Source organism: Colius striatus, chromosome 1 (genome assembly GCF_028858725.1).
Source record: "Colius striatus isolate bColStr4 chromosome 1, bColStr4.1.hap1, whole genome shotgun sequence".
In the NCBI taxonomy this organism is placed as follows: domain Eukaryota; kingdom Metazoa; phylum Chordata; class Aves; order Coliiformes; family Coliidae; genus Colius; species Colius striatus.
In genome coordinates this window covers 86,081,839-86,088,933 of record NC_084759.1, presented here as the reverse complement: position 1 = coordinate 86,088,933, position 7,095 = coordinate 86,081,839, and positions in this window count along the sequence as shown.

Below are 7,095 nucleotides of genomic sequence, written 5' to 3'. Positions count from 1 at the left end.
TACACTAACCAAATGTGCCTGTTTTGCTCTGAGTAGAATATGGTTGCAGCTGAAACAGCATGATTTTCTTTCGGACAGGCTGAGAAGGAGTGAGCAATCTGCTTAGGCTGATGAACACATCAGGAAGTCAGTTAGCATACTAAAGGAGCCATATCAAAATATACAGGAGGAAAGAGGGAGAAGTAACCCCTCCATTTCACCTGGTATAGGACAAGTAGAATAGAGTAGGTGTCTGAGTGTCACAGAGACCATACTGCCTTTATAAAAATGTAAGCATTCTAACATCAGAAATCCAAATTAATCTTAATGTGGTAAATAACAAGGCTGTATGTTGAAATGCGAATCTATACTGAGTACCTTGTACCAGTGGGGAAATTTATTCATTATATGAGTTTCTTTTTCATGTTTCCCATAACTAATACTTTTTTCCATTTTTATTCTGAAAGCTGGATTGCTTTTCACCCTGGGGAAAAAAAAAAGAGGATACTGGTTTTGAACCTGAAATGTGGTGTTACACAGATGGAAAAGCATGTTTAAAACACTAAAGACACAATACTGTGGTGTTTATACTGTCTGATAATGTACTGACCTCCTCTGCATCACTGTGTACCTCTCATGTCAGCAAGCAGCAAGCAGCCTGAAGAAGAGGCTGGCAATAGAAAACAATTGGAGAATGGAGGGTAGAAGCCTTGGCTGCAGTGGACTATTGCAGTGAGCAAGTGCAGGCATGAGTGGGCTGCACAGAGTGGAAATCAGGTAAAGGAAGAGGAGCGGGGAACATGTATGATGGGGGTGCAGATAGATGCAGGAGCATCTGAAGATTTATATTCTTTTGAAGTGCAAGTACAATGAGGGAAAAAGTTCACAGAGAACTATGAATCTGCAGCCACTGGGGAGTGAGGGAGCAAGCCAGAGGTGATGGAAGGCGTATTTCTTGAGATCTGCATTAAAATTCTGGATGTAGTGGGTTTGACCTCGGCTTAATGCCAACATTTTAGGTTGTCTATGTGCCTGCATGTTGGCACAAGGGCAGAGGGGCCCACTGGCTTACTAGGGGAAGAAATTAAGCATAGAGTGAGGGTACCTTATTCAAACCTTGTCTATCCAAACATGCTGAATGATAGAAGCATTGGCCTGGTGTGAGTTGGCATGCCTTTAGTGTACGAAAGATGTTCCTGCAGACTTGACAGTCTTGAGCACCATCTCGCTGTGTGCTTGGTATCCATCATAAATATAGGCCTACACTCTGCTGCTGAACCAGATGAAGGGTGTCTGGATGTCTACGGCATGTTGTGAACAAGAGAAAATGTGTGGAAGCTGATGTACGAGTAGGAGTTTGTTCCTACCAAAATACAATTTGAACATGAGCAAGCCTCACAGCCCTCAGTAGAAACAAATGGTTTGAGGCCTGCAAGTGATGCTGTGTACAAATTTAGGTGAACATAGACAAAGCAAAATTCAACGTGACTTTACAGAATCTTCTTTAAAATTAATATTTTGGCATTTTGTCTGTGGACAGGGAGTGGTAGTGCTTTCTTACTTCTATACCTTGAAGGAGTACATACTAAGTCAATGTTTCTGTGTTAAATGTATAGGTGTGGTAGGATTTTGGAGATATAGAATTTTCTGCTGTGTTAGTGATTTCATGGCAGTCTCTTGATGGAAGACAATACTCTTGGGTGTTTCCAACAACCAATTGCTTTGAAGAGGACTTTAAATCTTCCAGGAACCTTAAAAAGCCAGGCTGAGTTTTTTATTTTTCTTTTGTTCAATTAATACTTATGGCGAGTTTTTTGATTTGTAAGGAGGAGAAACACTGGATGCAGGCAACCAGGTGGGAAACAGTAGTTCAGTGTCTCATTAAGAGCGTGTTTTATTGTACATAGTTCACCCACAATAAACCAAATGGATCTGCAGTCCAGTAGGCCGTTGTCTGCTCCTAGAGCAACTGATTTAATTGGTATACAGAAGTCCATAATTTCTATGAGGAATGTATGAATTGTTAGTGAGTGGAATATAGGTATTCAACTAAGTTTTGAATGGCAATAGCAAAATCACAACAGGTATAGTCAACAATATGTGCTATCTGCTATTGCTTATTTTACTTCTCCTACCTTCTTTTCTCATTCCGTTTTCTTTTGCCTTTTTCATGATATCATACTGTTGAACTCTAAGATTTGATACATAAATGAATGAATATGGTAGGCCTGCCAATGCAAGAGACTATCTAAATGCACACATCTAAGCAGCAGATGTTGATGATAGACAGGAGCCAGGGGCATGTTATCACTGGTGATGGGCTCATCTTGGTGGAAGCTGTGTGTCCTAGGACAGATGAATGCTGACTTCCATGTTGCAGGAGCAGTATCCTGAGTAGGGCTTGGTTCCTGACTGCATTTCAGATCCTCTGCCTTGCAGCCTCCTCCCCTGTACCTCTGAGAGGGAAGGCAACCATTTGGCACCTTTCACACAGAATCACAGAATGGTAGGGGTTGGAAGGGACCTCTAGAGATCATCCAGTCCAACCCCCTGCTGAACAGGAAAGTGTCCAGGCAGTTTTGAAGGCAACTCACAACTTCACAACCTCACCTTTCTGTCAAAGATACTATAAAGTGATATGACTGAAACACCTGAAGTTTGAGTATTGAGGCAGGCAGCAGAACTTTCATGTATTGATTGGGGGTCACCATAGTGGTACCATATATGTCATATTACACTGAAGACATTGTACAATGAGGCAACAGAGAGAGGTGTTATCTGCTTACCTTTTGCACTCTGGGTAGGATCTAAGCCTCTTCTGAAAAGAGACTGCTCTTTTCTGTGGTCAACTAGGCACACTTGACATGGATAAGGTTTTGGAGTTCAGGGTAAAGTGAACAATAAGAACAAGAGCACAGGGAGCCCATTGTCCCACATCACGGTGGGAAACACCTGGGACAAGTGAGTGACCTTCCTGCCTGCAGAAGGAAACAAACCCACAGCCAAGCTTCCAGACAAACACTACAAGACTCCTAAAAGATCTGTGGAGTTAGTTTCAGTTCTCTGGAGAGATGCTGGACTGCAAACCAGACTTGTAGGCTTTTGTCAGCTCAAACCCTGAACACATTCCCACCACTGTAAGCTTCTCACGATGCTTTTGCCCTTGTAGGTGCCTTTGGTCACTATGTACCTTCTGAGTGCCTCTCTGTACTGTACTGTGACCCATAACGAAAACCCTGTCTTGAAGGGAGATGTGGCTCACTGTGCAACAAAGCTTAAGCTGGGCAGGACACAGTGGGATTTGGGATGATCCCACTCCTGCCACTCTTCAAGATTAGATGCAGACAGCCGTGTCTCTTGGTGAATATGAAACTAGCTGTAACTGAGATAAATCGTAATGGTACAGCAGGGTACAAAAGAATTTCTGCAGTAGCAGACAAGCCTTGGTATATAACAATGATGAATGGATTCATAAATGCCTTCCTAAATAAGAGGAATATTTTCTGAGTGACTCAGAGCTGCTATGGGCCTAAATACACACCTTTGTCTCCAGGTTGCTGTTCTAAAAGCAATCACAGGATACAGAATCAGAGCTATTATCTTTAAGTCTTTTCATTGGGATCAAGTCATGCTTTTTTCTCAGAGGATTTTATATTTGAATTATTTGAAATACTTAAATGTATTCAGGTTGTGAAACTTCAACTCTTTTAAAGTAATTTCTTAGCTGCTATGTCTAGTTTAGGTTTTGGTTTCTTTTTTTGCCATTTCAATTACTTATCTATTTTTCACGTCAACAGGGAAAAAAAAGCTAAAACATCTGAGCCACTTGCAAGTTAAGAGAATAGGAAAGCAAGGCTGAACATTATGTTTGTCTTGGAATAAAGGAACTGGGAGAAGTATGTCTAATTTGAACTCTATCAGCCAATGGTTCAGTAATGAAAATGAGAAAAAGCTAAATTAATAGCAACTGAGAAATATATCCCCTCTTTCGTTAACACACAAACTCGTTCCTATTTCTTCCCTTGGTGCTACAAGAAAAGAAACATTTATTTCAGGATTTGTCCTGGTTATCTTCTTTTGAAGTGAGCATGCCTGCTGTAAAGCTGTATGACAAAGTGCTTGTTAAAGTACTATCAAGAATTTTTAATAGAAATGTTTAGAATATCTAATTTCCAAGGCCTAATTGGAAGCAACTGAAATTATTACATCAATAAAATTTGCTTGAGGGGAAGCCAAAAGGGATTCATGTAATGAAATAGGAACTTCTAACTGAAGAAAATAATTTTCACTACAGAAATTCTGAAAAGCTTTGCAGCTGTTGAATTAAAAGAAAAACTGAATTATTCTGATTTTTGTAACACATAAACCTTTTAACAGCAAAGATCATGGAACTTGCAAAAGAAATGGGCAAAGGTATTCTGAGAAGTGTAAGTTTGAACAGATTGCACTCCATTTGTTTGAAATCAACCCTTACCTGACTTAAGTGCAATGACATTATACTCCCTACCAAACAACTTGAAATTCTAACATGCTTAATTTCACAGCTGTTTTTAAAGCTGTAAGAGTGTGACAACATGTTGGTTTAGGCCCCGAGTTTTAAAATGACAGTTCTCTTGGGAACCAAAGGTGCAAATCCAAACTATCAGCTCATGCCTTCATCCTGGCAAAGTGCATTTGATGCTATTTGCAGCTTGTGATTCTTGAGTCTCATGGAAAAAAAGCTAAATCCTGAAGCTTTTGACTGTTCAGTCTGTATACAAAATCTTTGCAGCAGATGTGGAAAGGGAGGCTGGGAAGGAGCCATTTCAATTTTCTTACAAATTATTGCTCTCTTCCTGCAGTTATATTCAGGCCTGTGCATGTCTGTGGGTAACAACTCTCTAGATCAGAAGGTTGTGCAGTTCAGCACCTCTGGGCAATTTGAGGGGTTTTGGCCATCTGCTGTCACATTGTCTCTCGGCTTGTGTTGGTGAAAATTTATGTGCATAAAGTGTGAATAAGTAAAAGTCACTATCCTGATGGTGGCTGATCAAGTCCCAATCTTTCTAAAAATAACTGAAATGTCACTAAGTGATCAGTGGTTTGGTATACATGCATCTGTAATAAATGACCTATACTCACACACTGAAAACAATGAAGCATTTTGCACAAGAAAATTGTGCTCAGGAAATAAAATACATTATAATGTTGGCAGGGAAGGATATGTAACTAATATCCTACACTTATTCTATATAAAGAGAAGTGGGATACCATCAAACACACATATATGCCTTTGAAATCAGAATATATATCAATGAACAGTACAGGGATATCATTCTAGGATGCTGTTCATACTATTATTTTTTAGCACAGCTTAACAGAAGAGAAAGTATGTGGCCATCTTAGTACAAAATTAAGAACAGGAAGAATAAATGAGAATCTCACAAAAAAACTAGAAAGTGTAAACGTTTCATTATTCAGGGACTATACATCTTTCCCACAAAAAAAAAAAAAAAGGCAATCAGAGAATGTTTTCTCAAATTCATATTTTAATGAGGAATTTTTCCTGCTTATCAGGTAAAGTTTAAAGGTAATGCTGCTTTGCAAGCTTTATTTTTTATGAGATCTGAATAGATTCAGCTTAATTCTTTGCTTACAATAAAGCCTTTCTTATCTCTGATTCAATTTTGTGGGTCTCCTGCAGCTGAAGCTCCTGAGACTAGTTACACTAGTTCTTTTAAAGATCCCATTTTTAGTATTGCAGAAAAGTTTACAAAAAAAGGCAGATCAGCAGCCTCTGCTTCCTAATGCAGTCACATATATGTGGAATTCAAAGCACGGTTCTCTAGAAGCTGCTAATTGCCTGCCAATCATCTGGCACACTTGCAGTTCACACATTTTTTGCTATCGACCTAGCAGATTAATAGTACAACCCAAACAAAGGAACAAAGGCTAAACTGTTCAGTTGGGAAGGGTAATGTGTGGTCTTTTCAGGCCAAGATTAACACAGAAACAGAAAAATGGTGTTCTTTGTCAAACTAAAGCTGCAGTGACCTTAACTCTGGCAAACAGCCTCAATGAGTTCAGCATTATTTGGCAGCAAAACCTGAAACAGCAATGTTTTTTTTTAAAAAAAAAAGGGCAGGAAAAACCCAAAAACAAACCTCCCCCCATACGTTTATTGAAAAATATTTCGAAGCAAAATGAAGTAAAATTAAATCTGTTTCACTTTTAAGGAGTCAATAGCATAGCTAAAATGATTCCCAAAGCAATGCTAGAAACTATTGACCATTATGCCACAGACTTGTGCTGAATGTATTTTTAGTATCTGTGTAAGTCTATTTTCAGGACAAAACAGCACTGTTTAAAAAGAAATGTTCAAATTTTCCTCTGGTATCTTTGGGACTTGTATACTTGGATTGAGGTCAATCACAATAAGGGTACTATTATTACTGAAATTACTATTTTTATAGTTCCTTGTAAAGCTAGGAATTCCAACCGAAACTAGGACTCCAATGTGCTAGCATTGAGCCAACACCAAAGGTGAGCCCCTGAAAATTTCCAGTTCCTTTGTACTGTGGAGTTTCCAGTCAAAGTTTCATAATTAAGATCACAGTAAGATTTACTCTCGTAATAGAGCAGTGCTGGAGAAATCTAATGTAATTAATCAAGGGCAAGTGTAGAGTCTTGCATATGGGAAAGAGTAACACCATGTACCAGTACAGGCTGGGGAATGAACTGTTAGAAAGTAGTGTAGGGGAAAGGAACCTGGGAGTGCAAATGGACAGCAGGATGAGCATGAGCCAGCAATGTGCCCTCGTGGCCAAGAAGGCCAATGGCATCTTGGAATGTATTAGAAAGGGTATGGGCAGTAGGTCAAGAGAGGTTCTCCTCCCTCTCTACTCTGCCCTTGTGAACATCTAGAACATTATGTCCAGTTCTAGGCCTCTCAGTTTAAGAAGGACAGGGGAACTACTGGAGAAAGTTCAGTGCAGGGTCACAAAGATGATAGAGTGGAGCATCTCTCTTATGATGAAAGGCTGATGGAGCTGGGCCTCTTTAGTTTGGAGAAGAGACTGAGGAGTAACCTCATTAATGTTTACAAGTATGTAAAGGGCAGGTGTCAGGAGGATGGAC